A 17,672-nucleotide genomic window follows, 5' to 3' on the forward strand; every position below is an offset into this window, starting at 1 on the left:
ATATAGAACTACCATAATTACTTGTGCTGTTCACTTGGAATGTACACAAGTAATGTCTTCACCAAGACTAACCAAATACTAAATTGTTACAACACAGACAGAATGATGGACGCAATCAGACATGTTCAACTCATTTCTACCCTCCCCAACGAAACCTGAACCAACTTAAAAATTCTTTGACAGAAACATTTATATTGCACTAGAATGCTGTTTCTGGATACTGCTAAGATTCCTTTTGCAACATACCCTCCTTTACCCCTGTCCCTGTAACTGAAAACTAACCCCTCCCCTCTTTCCAACTGGTGCATCCTTACCATGTGACAAACACAACCAACATTCTCCCTGAAATACACACTCAGTCCTGCTAATGTTGGGAGTGGAACCTTGCCAAATTCACACATCAAGTCACCATTCCTGACAATAATATAATACCAGATGATTTTTTATGCTAGGTACTGATTGAATGCATATGGTGTAATAGGTCAGGTCAAGTGTGCAGAGAAATCAAAATATAGAAAGTTTCAGAGACAGACAAGATATGAGACACATGGAACAGAGGCAAGATCTGTAACCAATGGCTGAGAATACTTGCATCCAAGAAATGAAGAAACTTGTAACCAAGGAAGAAATAAATTTGTAACTAACGTCTTGATGAAACTCTTTACTAGAGAATGATGAAACTTGTAAATAAGGTTTGAAAAAAAAAACTTGTAACCAAGGACTAAAGAAACTATTAACTAAGGATAGAAGAAACTTGTAACTAAGGACTGAAGAAACTTGTAACCAAGGACTGAAGAAACTTGTAACCAAGGACTGAAGAAATCTGTAACCAAGGACTGAAGAAACTCGTAACCAAGGACTGAAGAAACTCGTAACCAAGGACTGAAGAAATCTGTAACCAAGGACTGAAGAAACTTGTAACCAAGGACTGAAGAAACTCGTAACCAAGGACTGAAGAAACTCGTAACCAAGGACTGAAGAAACTTGTAACCAAGGACTGAAGAAATCTGTAACCAAGGACTGAAGAAACTTGTAACCAAGGACTGAAGAAACTTGTAACCAAGGACTGAAGAAATCTGTAACTAAGGACTGAAGAAACTCGTAACCAAGGACTGAAGAAACTTGTAACCAAGGACTGAAGAAACTTGTAACCAAGGACTGAAGAAATCTGTAACCAAGGACTGAAGAAACTCGTAACCAAGGACTGAAGAAATCTGTAACCAAGGACTGAAGAAATCTGCAACTAAGGACTGAAGAAACTCGTAACCAAGGACTGAAGAAACTTGTAACCAAGGACTGAAGAAATCTGTAACCAAGGACTGAAGAAACTTGTAACTAAGGACTGAAGAAATCTGCAACTAAGGACTGAAGAAACTCGTAACCAAGGACTGAAGAAACTTGTAACCAAGGACTGAAGAAATCTGTAACTAAGGACTGAAGAAACTCGTAACCAAGGACTGAAGAAACTTGTAACCAAGGACTGAAGAAATCTGTAACCAAGGACTGAAGAAATCTGCAACTAAGGACTGAAGAAACTCGTAACCAAGGACTGAAGAAACTTGTAACCAAGGACTGAAGAAATCTGTAACTAAGGACTGAAGAAATCTGTAACCAAGGACTGAAGAAACTTGTAACCAAGGACTGAAGAAATCTGCAACTAAGGACTGAAGAAACTCGTAACCAAGGACTGAAGAAACTTGTAACCAAGGACTGAAGAAATCTGTAACTAAGGACTGAAGAAATCTGTAACCAAGGACTGAAGAAATCTGCAACTAAGGACTGAAGAAATCTGTAACCAAGGACTGAAGAAACTTGTAACCAAGGACTGAAGAAACTATTAACTAAGGATAGAAGAAACTTGTAACTAAGGACTGAAGAAATCTGTAACCAAGGACTGAAGAAACTCGTAACCAAGGACTGAAGAAACTTGTAACCAAGGACTGAAGAAATCTGTAACCAAGGACTGAAGAAATCTGTAACCAACCAAGGACTGTAACTAAGGACTGAAGAAATCTGTAACCAAGGACTGAAGAAATCTGTAACCAAGGACTGAAGAAATCTGTAACCAAGGACTGAAGAAACTTGTAACTAAGGACTGAAGAAATCTGTAACTAAGGACTGAAGAAATCTGTAACCAAGGACTGAAGAAACTTGTAACTAAGGACTGAAGAAATCTGCAACTAAGGACTGAAGAAACTTGTAACTAAGGACTGAAGAAATCTGTAACTAAGGACTGAAGAAATCTGTAACCAAGGACTGAAGAAACTTGTAACTAAGGACTGAAGAAATCTGTAACCAAGGACTGAAGAAACTTGTAACCAAGGTAACTTGTAACCAAGGACTGAAGAAATCTGTAACTAAAGACTGAAGAAATCTGTAACTAAAGACTGAAGAAATCTGTAACTAAAGACTGAAGAAACTTGTAACCAAGGACTGAAGAAATCTGCAACTAAGGACTGAAGAAACTCGTAACCAAGGACTGAAGAAACTTGTAACCAAGGATAGAAGAAACTTGTAACCAAGGACTGAAGAAATCTGTAACTAAAGACTGAAGAAATCTGTAACTAAAGACTGAAGAAATCTGTAACTAAGGACTGAAGAAATCTGTGACTAAGGACTGAAGAAATCTGTAACTAAGGACTGAAGAAACTCGTAACCAAGGACTGAAGAAATCTGTAACTAAGGACTGAAGAAATCTGTGACTAAGGACTGAAGAAATCTGTAACTAAAGACTGAAGAAATCTGTAACTAAGGACTGAAGAAACTCGTAACCAAGGACTGAAGAAATCTGTAACTAAGGACTGAAGAAACTCGTAACCAAGGACTGAAGAAATCTGTAACTAAAGACTGAAGAAATCTGTAACTAAGGACTGAAGAAATCTGAAACTAAGGACTGAAGAAATCTGTAACTAAGGACTGAATAAACTCGTAACCAAGGACTGAAGAAATCTGTAACTAAGGACTGAAGAAATTTGTAACTACGGACTGAAGAAACTTGTAACCAAGGACTGATGAAGCTTGAAATCAAAGATGAAAGTCACCTGTGGCTAAGAATAGAAGAAGTCAGGGACTGATAAAACTTGTGACTATGGTTTACAGAAACATGTAATCCAGGATTGAAATTACATGTAACTAAGGACTAAAATATGAAGACTTATATTAATGTGTAGGACAAGTTGTACAACTAGTTTAAATTTCAAAATGCTATGACATCAAATATGGCTATAGAAATATTATCGAAAACAGTTTGTATACTCAGTAAACTTTTATCATTTTCAATCACTTAAAACTAGATTTTCAAACAATCAAAAGTTTTATTAACTAATAAATCCTGAAAGTCATAATAAGGTCTATCATCTGACTGAAAAGTCACCATGTGCTTACAACCTATATCTAGGTAGAAGAAAGGCATAAAGGACAAGGTCTCTTCAATCAGATAAATCGCTGTGGGTTCCTAAGCTTAATTTTTGTAGGTGTCGTTTCCATGAAAGAACTTTTTCCTGGCACCAGCATATGTTCTACATCCATCAGTTCTGATGATAATGGACTGTTTTGTCACTAATGCTAAAGATTAGGTGTAATGGGAAAAATATGGGTGTGTACTAAACTCATCGAATGTCACTGCTTGGGGAGGATCACAGTGAATGTTTTAATTTTGCCTGCTTTGAAGAAACATTTACCTTCATTTACTCACAAGGACATCGCTACCATTAATCACGACCCCAATCGATGATGTCTCTCCCTCTCTTTGTTTGTTAAACACAACTATTTAGTATCAATTAAGTTACAAGAAAATAACTTTCCAAAATTCATGTAAAGATATGTTCATTGGTTTCTATCTAATGTTTTTGTTGATAACTTTATCTCTTCGCTCTCTTTCTTTGGGTGGTATTCTGAAGTGGACGTGTATTTTTTTCCATATTTTTTCTCAATGCGCATATTTCATAAGTGGTTGTACAATTCCTCTACAAAGTAAATATCATTTCCATATGGATTACTGTACTTATTATAATTATGTGTATGATTCGGAGGAGGTAATACACCAGTATGTATTGTATAACAGTACATCCGAACTCCATATTTATTAGTCTGTTAATAACTAGTACAATTTCCTAAAACATCAAATGACAGCCGACACTTTCATTTGCCTCCCTGCATCATTTTTATTTCTAACGCCAGATTTGGCTGTTCAGAAAGAATTTGTTTCATTCTGTAAGAATCTTTAGTGTATAGTCCTCAAAGAATTCATTCTCTCCTGGAGCCAGCCAGCACACATTTAGTTATTATCATGTGGACCAATAAATAGGTCTATGAACCAAGAATCAGGTACAAAAGTAATACAAATGCCAGATCATATCACCAATTTCTTCGTCATCAGTAGATCACATTCACATGCTGAATCATCATGAAAATTTAAATACGTACTTATGAAATAAAAACTGATACCATTATTGGTATTTTTACTTGCTAGGTCTAACTACTGGAAAAGAGAGTTTATAAAAATGCCCTGGTACCCAAACATTAAGGTGCTTTTATAAAGGGAAGAAGTTGTCTCGATTCCACCCAGAAATCTGTTTACACCAAATGAGCACCTTGAATCAGGTAACAGAACAAAGATATCCACACAGGAGATAAAAAGTATGTCGAGTACCTCTGTCAATGACCTCGGATCAGCCTTATTCCCCAGAAATAACAAACTGTTTTTGATATAAGTATTATATATGTTACTTGATATACTACCAAAAAATATATGCACAATAATCTATGATGAGCTATTCTCCAATGACATATCCTTTCATCAACCATTCTCTAATGTTGCCCCCTTCTTCTCCCACACTCCACCTACTAACAGAACATTTTTATGCGCTGTCCGAATCTCTCCCCCACACCCTCCCTCATCACCATCGCCATCCCATGTGATTCTCATTACTCTACTATGTGGCACTCATCATTGCGAATATAAAGGCAAAATGATGTTGATGAAATGTAAATAACCTCCCTTAGCGTACCCATAATTCTATGTCGAAAATATGACATTCCGGACGGTATTACATATGGCCGATCTGAAAAGACAGACTTATAGAATGATTGGAGGTATTCCGTTGTGTCTGTGTTTGATTAAATGTGAGCCATGGAAAAATTCACCCCACATCTGCATTGATATTTGTCAGCAATGCATGTGACAGCGAAAAAGATTTGAACTTGTATCCATAATGATCAAGGCCATCACAAGATCCTACATCAAGATGATATATCTATTTTATATCAGTAACCAATTCATTCAATGAGTACATCACTGACCCTGAATTTACGAATTGAAGAACTTTTACATAGTTGATAATTGTATCTAAATATATCTTTTATTCTTTTCATGCTACATTAAAAATAATTAATGAAATCAATATTGAAAAGTATTCCCTGGTAGATCAACTCATTTCATTTGATCAACCAGTCACAATGCACAAAGTGAAAAGTAGAAATTTTAATTTCTGTTAAGTAGTATATCAAACTCTTAATGACAGATACCTAGATCCTCTTTGATAAAAGAGATTGATGCTGAAATTACAGATGTGCATTCAAATTAACAGAAATGTGTTCAGTACAAAATCTGACAAGAAACTGATTTCTTAAATTCAATTTATTTGAGAAATAATAGAAATATCTATATTTTACAGTGATAAATTTGAAATTAAAATAAACATATACCACATACATTCAGATGTCCCTGAAAAAATCCCTCAAACTAAATATACCGACTAGATAAGCAATACCAGGAATTTTTCTTTCTTTTTTCCCCCCCCTATATACTTCGTTTTTCCATTATAAAGGTAAATGAGGTAGCAGTCTGTTACAAGTCCTGATCTCAGTAACATGAACACTGTAGAGATGTGCATCAGTCCTGATCTCAGTAACACAGACAATAAAGATGCACATCAGTGCTCTTACAACACATGATCAATGAAATTACACCAAGGTAATGAATGCTTATCAGAAAATGAAATCAGAAATGAGCCATAAAGTGAAACTTTACCACAATATTCCATTTCAATCTACTGATAACTAAAGGACAGTCTAGATTCCAATTACCTTAACATATACATAGACAAGATTTGATTACTTTTTTCCTTCTTTGTTTATTGCTCCTTCTACTTCTTTTGTTAGATGTTTCAATACATAGTATACTTCATTTATAAAAAATACCAAGAGAAATGTTTAAAGTATGTATCTAGGAAATTAAACATTATCCATGGAATATTTTATTTTTTTAAATTTTATATGCTGATGTTTCACAATTGCAGAGGGCAGATATGAACTCTGAACTTTAATATATCATTGACCTATAACCTATGAACTCATACTGGAAAAAAAATTATTAAAAATTAGGTCATCTTATTTATACATACATAACAAGAAGCTTACATTATGTTCAAGGTATTAGCTTGAATAATTGTTACCATTATTCTGTAAGCAATATCAAATAGTAACCTTTAGTGATAAGTGTTTATTTCCCAGCTGTAGTGAAACTAGTATATATTTTAGCTCCAATACCTACAGCATAATTTGTAACAGATCTTGTTGAGATAGCGCTATAACACAAGTCAATCTGTAGCACTTCAGTTGTCTGCCATCAAAATGTCTCTCCAAATTCTCCGACGAAATGTCCTAAGAATATCTTTTACCTAAATGGAGCCAAATGTGTATTAACATCGTTCTGCTTCTGCTCAAGTTCAGATCAAACGAAGGGTGGAAAATGGTCGCCTGTCTTGTCATAACTATAATCATATTATCTTCTGACGGCAAGTCAGCAAGCATCAAGGAATATCACAAATTTTACCTAGGGCTTTTACCTCTATGAAATTGATAGCCATATCTACATCGAAAGTAATATCACTTGAGCCTCAGCGTGTGTAATGCACATGCATGGACCCATAATCATTGTAGACATACAATGTGTGATACTCCTGCATGCTTTGACAGTAGACGACAGCCATTGCCAATTTTAGTCAGTGCTGTAGCATTGAGCAGCACAATCTATGTCAATGTCGAGCACATCATACTACATGCTTTTTGTGTTAGTAAATCAAGTGCGCATTTTCTAGAGCAATTATTTTTCTGCATGACAACCCAAATCAAACAAAGTTGCTGGAGCCTGCACAAAAAGGGAGGTAACCTGGTCTCTAGTTGCATACTGTTAAAGTCATAAATATAAGATTTACGTTACTAAATTATTACAGCTATGTTTGTGACAAGTCATGAGATGCATGTTTTGCTCTTATCCTGCAAGGTTAACTAGGTCCCAACTTAAGTCTGGTACCAAAGGGTACCTTAGGTGTAAACTTGTACAGGTATGTTAGTTATAATGCTCTTATCAAATTTTCCCAATAAATGATCCAAGCTGTCAACAAAATGGTAATTTTGTTGTCTAACTTCTCCGTGTTAGAATTGCTCATACAAAAGTTACCTCCCATCTTCACCTCCTAATTCCATGTAAACTGCGATTTTTTTAACCCTCATCCTTTCTTTATACAGCAATAATAACAAATCAAGGCTGATTTGATTTTAACTTCAATTTCAAAGCATTTAATAACATTAACTCACTTTCTTTTAAATGGACACAATTATCACTATACAAAAATTAAGGTGTGTTTTTTTCCATTTATTTGAAAAAGATCCAATGGTCACCCAATTTGAATGAACATCTTCCACTGTTGACTTTCAGCAAATTTCATTAAAAATGAACATGACTTTGAATAATGTTGATCAACTTTCATCAAAACTCAGCCATACATGAAATGCAGTACTGTTCAGATATTGTGCACTGCAAGTTGTATATAGTATGCTTATTAGAAGTTCAGATTTCACTTAAATGTATCAATATTTAGCTCAGGATTTGTACATTGCATACAGTTTCAAAATCACTAAAATTGGAAAAAAAAAAAAAAAAACAAAAAAAAACTTACATAATTTAGGTTATTGTGAAAAAATATTAAGTGTGTAGATAAGTGGAATTGTAAAGGACACAGTTTCCAAATGCTAAACTGTAATAAATTCTATACTTTCTGCACAATAAAGAAAATCTTAGCAGGAATCATCAGTACAATAAGGAAATTGCTTTCTGATAGACAGGACATGGTGCTTGGAAGCAGAGCTATATTCTAACGATAAATTCATGCTCAGGAAATATTAAGAAAATCAAATTAAATATTCATGATAGAAAACTCATACCAATAGAACCCAGGAATAAATTGCTGAAAAGTGAACATTATATTATATAGATTGTGAAAAGGTTATTTATGGAAAATATTAAAGATCTGCTTACACTTCCTATGAAAATTTAGACAAACAACATCATTATCACACACAAAAAAAAATAGTAAAAAAAAACCCAAAAAGAAACCTTAAGGTATATATTTTCTCTCAAAAACATACTTTTTTTCAAAACACTTGTTTGATATAGATATTATAAAGTATTACTGAAACAACATTTAAATCCTTTGACTTCAAGAGCAATTGCTACATCTCAGTTCCTGAAATCCAAGTTTCTTAACTGATATGCTTTCCTTGGGTATCCTAAAAGAGGCCAAAATATTATGAAACACTCTGTATCATTTGCCCTAAAAAATCCCATACTTTTTCCTATTATTTTGACAAAAGTCCAGTCAGATAATTCAAGCAAAATTATATTATCATTTTGTGTACTTCCGGACATTCCATCTCCTGGGTCTGGTGTGTGTCATTTTTCTTTTCAGTCATTCACTCATTTATTCATTAATACAATTTCTTCTTCCTCGTTGTGTTTATTTCTGTAATAAGCCAAACCATTCCAGTACATCTGCTGCTACATCAAAATATCATCTTCATCAATTCTCTCTTTTTTTCATTAGAATTATGCCCTTGAGCTTTTAAAGCTGTTTACCTCATTCCCATTACATCATCTCCAAAGAATGAGGTCTCTGCAATTTTTTCCAATAACTATAAATTGTTAAGGTGATCTTTCCTTCTGTCCATTGCCCCCTTGACTAGTGGTAGTTTTGCAAACATACCAAGATAAGCAAACCAGAGTTAGCTCCCTTAGCCTAGCTCTCCCTTAACATTAGAAACGGATAGGGCCTACACACATATTATCATGGAAGCAAGAAATTCTAAATACTGTAGTGTGTTACTTCCAATGCGACTCTACATTGTGTATGGAATTAATCAAAACAATATAAGCTGAACCATTTCTCATTAATGAGGTTAGTATTTCATATTAAGAAATCAGCAGTCATACAAGAATTTAAAATACAACTTTACAATAAACACTGACACATCAATATCTTCTTCAGATTAACATTTCAGAATAAATAATACCAGAAGGGTTCAATGTTTCAGATGTTTGGAGGATAGGATCTGACAAAATAACAATATAGCACATGATATTACCTATCAGCAATCTTAACCTACCTTGAAATTAAACGAGTGACTAGAATTTCAGTACCCTAATAAGGCAGGTGAAATAATGAACTTCAGGACATGGCAACTGACAGTAAAACTTAGGGGAAACTTAGGTTAAAGGTCACAGCTACAGTAGAATCTCCAGTTAATAAATGTATCATCACGCAGGATAACTCAATAATGATTTAGAAAACATAAAAGGTTAATACTCTGATAATATCATACAAATTCTCTTGTTAAATCATGATTTGTTCAAGAAATGCTTCCTTCACATAGATGATCCACTAGAGATAACCCACATATTATCTACTGGAAATGATGATACACAGATTATCTATGTGAGATAACCCACACATTATCTATATGAAATAACCCACATATTATTTATGTGAAATAACATACAGATTATCTATGTGAGATAACCCACACATTATCTATATGAAATAACCCACATATTATTTATGTGAAATAACATACAGATTATCTATGTGAGATAACCCACACATTATCTATATGAAATAACCCACATATTATTTATGTGAAATAACATACAGATTATCTATGTGAGATAACCCACACATTATCTATATGAAATAACCCACATATTATTTATGTGAAATAACATACAGATTATCTATGTGAGATAACCCACACATTATCTATATGAGATAACCCACAGATCATTGTCATGTGACATGACCCACATATTACCCATGTAACATGACCCACAAGTTACCCACATGACTTAAAACTACCCATGTGACATGACCCACAGGTTACCCACATGACTTAAAACTACCCATGTGACATGACCCACAGATTACCCATGTGACATAACCCACATATTACCCATGTGACATGACCCACAGGTTACCCACATAACTTAAAACTACCCATGTGACATGACCCACAGATTACCCATGTGACATGACCTATAGATTACCGTCAGGACATGACCAACAGATTACCCACTGACTAACCATCAAAAGAAAATAGTTTTAATGATCAATCAGATAATTGTGGTAGTAATGTTCTATAACAATACCAAGTCTTCATCCACTAATTATTTCTTTTCATATGAAAACAGATTTTTTTTTCAAATGTATAAATCATAACTACAAATTTTTATATATCACCGTTATCATGTGTCCTTACATTCAATAATCAGGACCTTTATGGAATCACAGCAGACATATCTTGGAGCAACTCTGCAAATGATAGAGAGACATGTGCCAGAGGGAGGAGTGTCAACACTGCCTGTCACTGAGATAGACACAGTAGGGGGCCATGCATGTTATAGACATTTCAAACATGGAAAGCCTTGCACACATTTACACTTAATTAGGAAATAAGTCTATGCAGGTTCAGTTTTCAACAAGTCTTATCAAACTGCCAAATGTAAGCCCACCACTAAGTATAAACAAATATAAACTCTAAGCTTGATCTTAAGTCTTGCCATCTAAAACCTCAGTTTTCTTCTAAGTCTCACCAATATGAGTTCTACAACTATTTCAGCTTTATTCCTGGTTTTTGCAAAAATGTAAGCTGTAATCTTTATTCCAAATCTTAACCAATGTATTTTCCATATTTGATTTTATCAAGTTTTATAAAATTAAGCTCCAACATTTTTCAAATTTCTTTGCTTTAAAATTTAACCTTGAATTAAGTCTTAACAATTTTGTTAAACACAAGATTTAAATTTCACTGATCTATGTTCACTAGATCTATGTTCACTAATCTCTGTTCACCTATCTATGTTCACTATCTATGTTCAGTAGATTTATGTTCACTAATCTATGTTCACTAATCTATATTCAGTAGATATATGTTCACTAATCTATGTTCACTAATCTATATTCAGTAGATTTATGTTCACTAATCTATGTTCACTAAATCTGTGTTCACTAATCTATGTTCACTAGATTTATGTTAACTAAATCTGTGTTCACTTATCTATGTTCATTAGATCTATGTTAACTAAATCTGTGTTCACTAATATATGTCACTAATCTATGTTCATTAATCTGTGTTCACTAATCTATGTTCACTAATCTATGTTCATTAATCTATATTCAGTAGATTTATGTTCACTAATCTATGTTAACTAAATCTGTGTTCACTAATCTATGTCACTAATCTATGTTCACTAATCTATGTTCACTAGAGCTATGTTCACTAACCTATGTTCACTAGATCTATGTTCACTAATCTATGTTAACTAAATCTGTGTTCATTAATCTGTGTTCACTAATCTATGTCACTAATCTATGTTCACTAGAGCTATGTTCACTAATCTATGTTCACTAGAGCTATGTTCACTAATCTATGTTCACTAGATCTATGTTCACTAGATCTATGTTGTAGCATTTTACTCTAGTTTCAGATTTGTTTTGATGTCCTTAGTAAACTTAATAGCTCACAGCTCAGAATCAAGTTCTAAGCATTACTTGATTAAGTTCTATGGTTCACTGAAGCACTAAACAGGACTCAATACTCAGCAAACCTAAGCTTTATGCTTGTTTCCATGTTATTTTATATAAATATTCCAAGCTAGATGTTACATGCAAGTTCTCTACTAAATTCAACTTTTAAAAATTCTTAGATGTAAGCTTGATTAAACTTCTCATCAACATAAGCTCTAACATCTAATACAGATGTAAGTCCAATAAAATTTAACTGCTAACTCCTTATTTTCCACAAGTTGTAGTCTTCCTTTCCTTCAAACCCCGACAACAACATTTGAAAGTTAATGAAAGCAACTTTAAAACTGAAAAGTGGTATGTATTAACATCTAATATTGCTACTTATACGTCAATAAGCCCATGCCTGTTACAGCATTGCCAACTCATGTGATTTCCCCTGGTCAACCTGGTATTTACACTGCTTTTAGTGATTTCTCCCTCTGACTCATTGGGTTATCGTGTTTTTCCTTCATGCTGACTTGCTTTGGAACACCTCAAGATTTACCACTATTAAATGCTATTTACACGGATGTAAGTAGTCTCTCTCAACCAGACTCTTATATTCTGTATTCCTCAAGCATCTAATTGAGCAAGACAAGTATATTAGACATGGTATAATGAGGGACAACAGAGAGAATTCTCTTGCATTAAAGATGGGCAAGCCTTGTTTTTAGTTCAGATAATCATCCATCTGTGATTTATATGTTAGTTCTATTTTATTTTGAAGATGTAGACATTTCACATCATAAGCTGCCAGAGGCTGCTCAAGTTAGCACCACAAAGAAGTAAGATATGTTCAAGTTCATGAAAAAATGTTTTGGAAATCAGAGCTTATCTAGTCCATATGGGAATCATTATAACACTAGACTAAGATGTATCGAACCATGGGTCAATATATAGTTTATTAAGATGTTGCTACCCAGCTGACCATGTATACTACCCAGCAGCCTCTGTAATGTTTACAGGTCATCACCAAATTGGAACAGTATTCACAAAACATTTTCCACATTTATCTTACGTTTCGGAACTTTTTGACAACATTTTTGATGATTATTTTCACAATGTGAATTGGAACCAAGTGTAGCAGAACAAAGACCATGTGCTACTTTTGATAAGTTTCTTACATGATGTAACAGTCAACAAGCAAAATGATACTTTGTTCTTGTGTTAATGAGTAGAGATGAAGAATTCCAAATGCTGTCCAGGTGTTGAAGGTTTATTGCGATGTAGGCTATGGAGAAATGGAACACTCACATGCCTTCAGGAACTGATACAAACTGGCTAGAAAGATGGTGTATTTATACCAGCCATGTTATTTAACTGATGAAGTACTAATACACATTAGTAACAGGTAAACATGGATTGAAGTATACATGAGTTGTCAACAACTTGCACACATAAATGGCAATAGATTCAGCTGTTTACAACAAGATAAAGTTACACTGACCATCATACAAACTGCTTAGATAGGCTTCAGGTAAGTGACTTATATAATCAGGGACTAATACATGAACATGTGTAGTAGATCAGTAAGACAGAATGCCTCTGGCCACTGGTCAATACATAATTGTTCACAGTATATGTCAGTACTAAATTAACAAAGGCAGATACATTATGATGAAACATCGGACTTATTTCTAGCACAATTTTGAATTATTTAATCTTACATATTATCTTTTGATAGTTTATAAGATACACAACACTGCTATTTGTTACAATAAGACACATGTAACAGAAATTTAGGAAGGGATTCCTAAAGATTGGAACTACACAATGACATGTCTCACTGGGATGATGAACCATTTACTTATAAGAATTATAATGTATATAATAAAGATATGATGAACAAATTACTGTATATAATTACTTATTTCAAGTGTTTTATTAATTGTGCACATCTTTTATATTCTAAATTTTCATGACATGAAAAAGATTGTGATGCACATTACCCTTGTTTTAGCTGGTGATGACCAGATATTTCACTGTGAGAGGTTGGCAGTACTGCGGTAATACCCCCACCTCTTTCTAATACATGTATTATTGTTCAGTAGCATTTTCAATGGACACTATTTCAATATCCTGTAATATAAGCCTGCCCCCTAATTGTAAGTCAGACAGTTAACCAAAAATTTGTAACTGAATGGAAGAGAACCAACATCCTGGTTGTCTTTCGGCCTAGATCAGATCATGAAGGAATCAAAGACGGATACCAACAATATTCAATACAGCCCCATCAAGGGAGGTAAATACAAAGGACATAGGAGATGGATACGCAAGTATTCAATATAGACCCATCATGGGAGGTAAATACAAAGGACATAGAAGATGGATACTCAAGTATTCAATACAGACCCATCAAGGGAGGTAAATACAAAGGACATAGAAGATGGACACTCAAGTATTCAATACAGACCCATCATGGGAGGTAAATACAAAGGACATAGAGGATGGATACTCAAGTATTCAATACAGACCCATCAAGGGAGGTAAATACAAAGGACATAGAAGATGGATACTCAAGTATTCAATACAGACCCATCAAGGGAGGTAAATACAAAGGACATAGAGGATGGATACTCAAGTATTCAATACAGACCCATCAAGGGAGGTAAATACAAAGGACATAGAAGATGGATACTCAAGTATTCAGTACAGACCCATCAAGGGAGGTAAATACAAAGGACATAGAGGATGGATACTCAAGTATTCAATACAGACCCATCAAGGGAGGTAAATACAAAGGACATAGAGGATGGAGCATCAATCAACATCTGGATTCTGTAGCTTTATTATTGGTTTATATGTTTCGGCCTTTTAACTTTTAAGTCACACAGTGTTTATTGAAGGATAAAACAGTAAGATTGTATCACCATATAAAAGTAGGCGTAGATAGAACTTAATTTGTTATCCTCAAAATTCTACTGCAGAGGTAGAAACTATCACAATGTTTCAAATTCCTGCTTTGCACTTTTGTAACTAGAAAGAAACAAAACATCAGCTAATGTCTTATTTTCAAATCTGAAATGAATGAAGGGTGAAAAACTATAGCCAAATGTTTCCCAACATAAAGTATAGAATTTTAAGACTATTTCAGCACCATCTATAAAAACGTAAATCAGTAATTTCATTATAAAGTTTCACCATAAACATGCTGCTGGTGAGGGTTTATGATCCTGATAACAAAATTTCATGCTGACACTTTCAGCTTACATGCATGAGTATAAAATTTCATTCTCAGGGTCATCGCAGGAAAATCCTGCTAGAAATATGCAAATATTGGTAACATAACATTTGCATTAATATTTGTAACACGACATTTGTATAAATAATTGCAAACAAATATTCCAAAAGAAAAATATTCCCAAGATGGAAATTTTGGGACATAAACCATTGTTATTGTTGTCGTCAAGAAACCTAAAAAAGCCTGGAATATTATTTGGGGCAAAGCAGATCTTTTTTCAAAGATGTTGTGTTTGCTTGTTTTTTCTTGAGTATCCTCAAAATTAGATGAACTTACAAGGACAAGTTACACCATAAACATGATAACAAACTTACTTTATTAAAAATATATAAAGTGAAAAATAAAGCAGATGTTTCCACAAAAGATTATATATATATGAATCAAATAAAATGGTAACTTCATATCAGAATCAAAACATGGTGAAATTTTAAAAAAAGGGGGGAAAAAAAGGAATAAAAAATAACATGAATTTTCAAGAACAATTTGGAAAGTGAATGGAAAAGAAAATTTCAATGTACCAAACAAAAATCCTGAAATTTATAGTATCCTGATTTGTTATACCTATTACATTGTATAACAATTAATGTCACTATCGTTTATGTTGTAAATAATGCCAATATAATTAACAAAGATGTCACTTACCTGTTTGAGATTTTAAAACAAATGGTCAGTCGGACTGTCTGTGGTCCAGTCTCTCGGATATATTGTAAGCGTTACTACGGCAACTGCTTGTTTGTTTGTCCGTCCTTTGTAGCTCCTGCTGCATTTATACTTCGCCAATCTACAAAGATGGTAGCGAGAATATCTTAATATATGCTGTCAACTGTTTGAGGCAGTAACACCAGCACGCTGACAGGGAGAGATCAATAGAGTTAAGACAAGGTAAGGCCTGGTCTGTCTCTCACGACCAACTCGCTCCATGCTCAACCTCCTTTTTTATGGTCGCAAATGTACTTAAATTCTCCTTTAGAACATGGAAGAAAATGATTGGTCCAATTTACTGCCAGAGTGTTGACAAATTTTGAAGCTGTGAATTTGTTAATTAGGGAATATTGACATTGAGGAATATTCGCGAGTGGCTGTATCTCTCCCCACGGGCTTTAACCATGTAACAAGGAACACGATATAGACCTACTCATTCGTTTTCCAATTTAATGTAGAAATCTCTACTGAGATGACCATAAACTGCTTCTGATGATGCGCCTTACTGAAACTTTTGATAAAATTATAGCTCACCAAAAATCTAATTTGGTACCGGCCTGTTGGCTCATTTCGTCACTGTGACATTTCGCATTAAGTTCTATCAAGGGGGTGAAAAAAAAGTCTCCTACTTGTATATGAAGATTCCTTCTAATTACCAGCTAACTTAAGTCATTATGATAATGATGTTCAAATCAAAGAAAAATTCCAACTTCCAACTTAGAAAAGATAATTTCCTAAAATAAATCCTTCATAAATTCGTAGATTTGTGCCTGTCGTAAAACATATGAATTACATAAATTAATCTAATAAAGATACCTACATTTTCAAAATGTTCAAATGTTGGTTTCTATCTGATGTGGTTTAAGAAAGACAAATACAGGAACAGTTGTTTTAAGTTGAGCCCTTCTTCAATTTTTTTTTCAGCCCTGCTAAAAACAGCCAAATCACTTGTCCCTAATGGCTTATAATTATTCTACTTCCTAAAGTACATGCTGGGATGGGATTACCTAACTATCATTGTTATGTTTTGTTGAAATTTTTCGTGCCAATCTTTGGTTATCTACGGGAGGAGCCGAATTTGGCATTTTTTGTTTGTCATGGCACCATCCTTCTACCGACTGTTAACGCTTATCTTCTTACACAGCCTACACGATACATTGCTGGCAACCTTCTTAATCTCGTTACCTTCCTAAAACACGTTCAAATTAAGGGAAATGAAATCAGCCAGCTACTGTGGATAAATCCTTCCAAGGAATAATTCCCAGAATACCTTTAAAAGTACGATTGCACAATTTTCTAACCTCAAAACAAAAGGATCTGAGTACTTTTACCCCTAATTTCATGTTGATTACAAATTTCTATATCACTTAAAATTCATAAGAAATAAGTTGTCTTGGTTTAGAATATTGCTAAGGCTCTCTAGTAAAATCAGAAAGCTTTGAATTAAGATTTTAATAATACCCATTTTTTTCTTCTTTAATTTTGTGGGGATCAATTATTTGAGTTAAAATTTGTTTGCAGATATGACTGATTATACAACAACATGGAAGTACTAACACACAACTTGAAGGCACACAGAAAAAATGACATCACCTGCATGAAAGTTTGATGTGAGATTTTCTAACTTGAGTTTTGTTGCCCCCTTTATATGAACGGAGTCTACTTTAACAATGCCGTAACTGTAACGAACTTGTACTTTCTTTATACCACCAAGCTCATTACGAGAGAAACAACTGTGTGTAAAACTTGTCTGATGGCACATTCTCACTGTCACCTGAAGTCTCGTTTGAAGAGAGTTCCCAGAAACATTGTTTATATCGTTGTTGTCTTCA

General features: G+C 34.0%; 1 protein-coding gene across 1 annotated transcript in view; it reads right to left on the minus strand.

The window, feature by feature from the left end:
* LOC132558366 (poly(rC)-binding protein 3-like) overlaps positions 1-15,907 on the minus strand; it is a 118,266-nt gene extending 102,359 nt beyond the window's left edge. Inside the window, exon 1 of the mRNA XM_060222938.1 lies at positions 15,781-15,907. The gene's annotated coding sequence lies outside the window, so the exon portion shown is untranslated. The remainder of the gene's footprint in view (positions 1-15,780) is intronic.
* Between the last annotated feature and the right edge of the window lie 1,765 nt (positions 15,908-17,672).

The sequence above is a fragment of the Ylistrum balloti genome, unplaced genomic scaffold, assembly GCF_031769215.1.
Source record: "Ylistrum balloti isolate Yb309-2 unplaced genomic scaffold, AGI_CSIRO_Ybal_v1 Utg369658, whole genome shotgun sequence".
NCBI classification, from domain to species: Eukaryota; Metazoa; Mollusca; class Bivalvia; order Pectinida; family Pectinidae; genus Ylistrum; species Ylistrum balloti.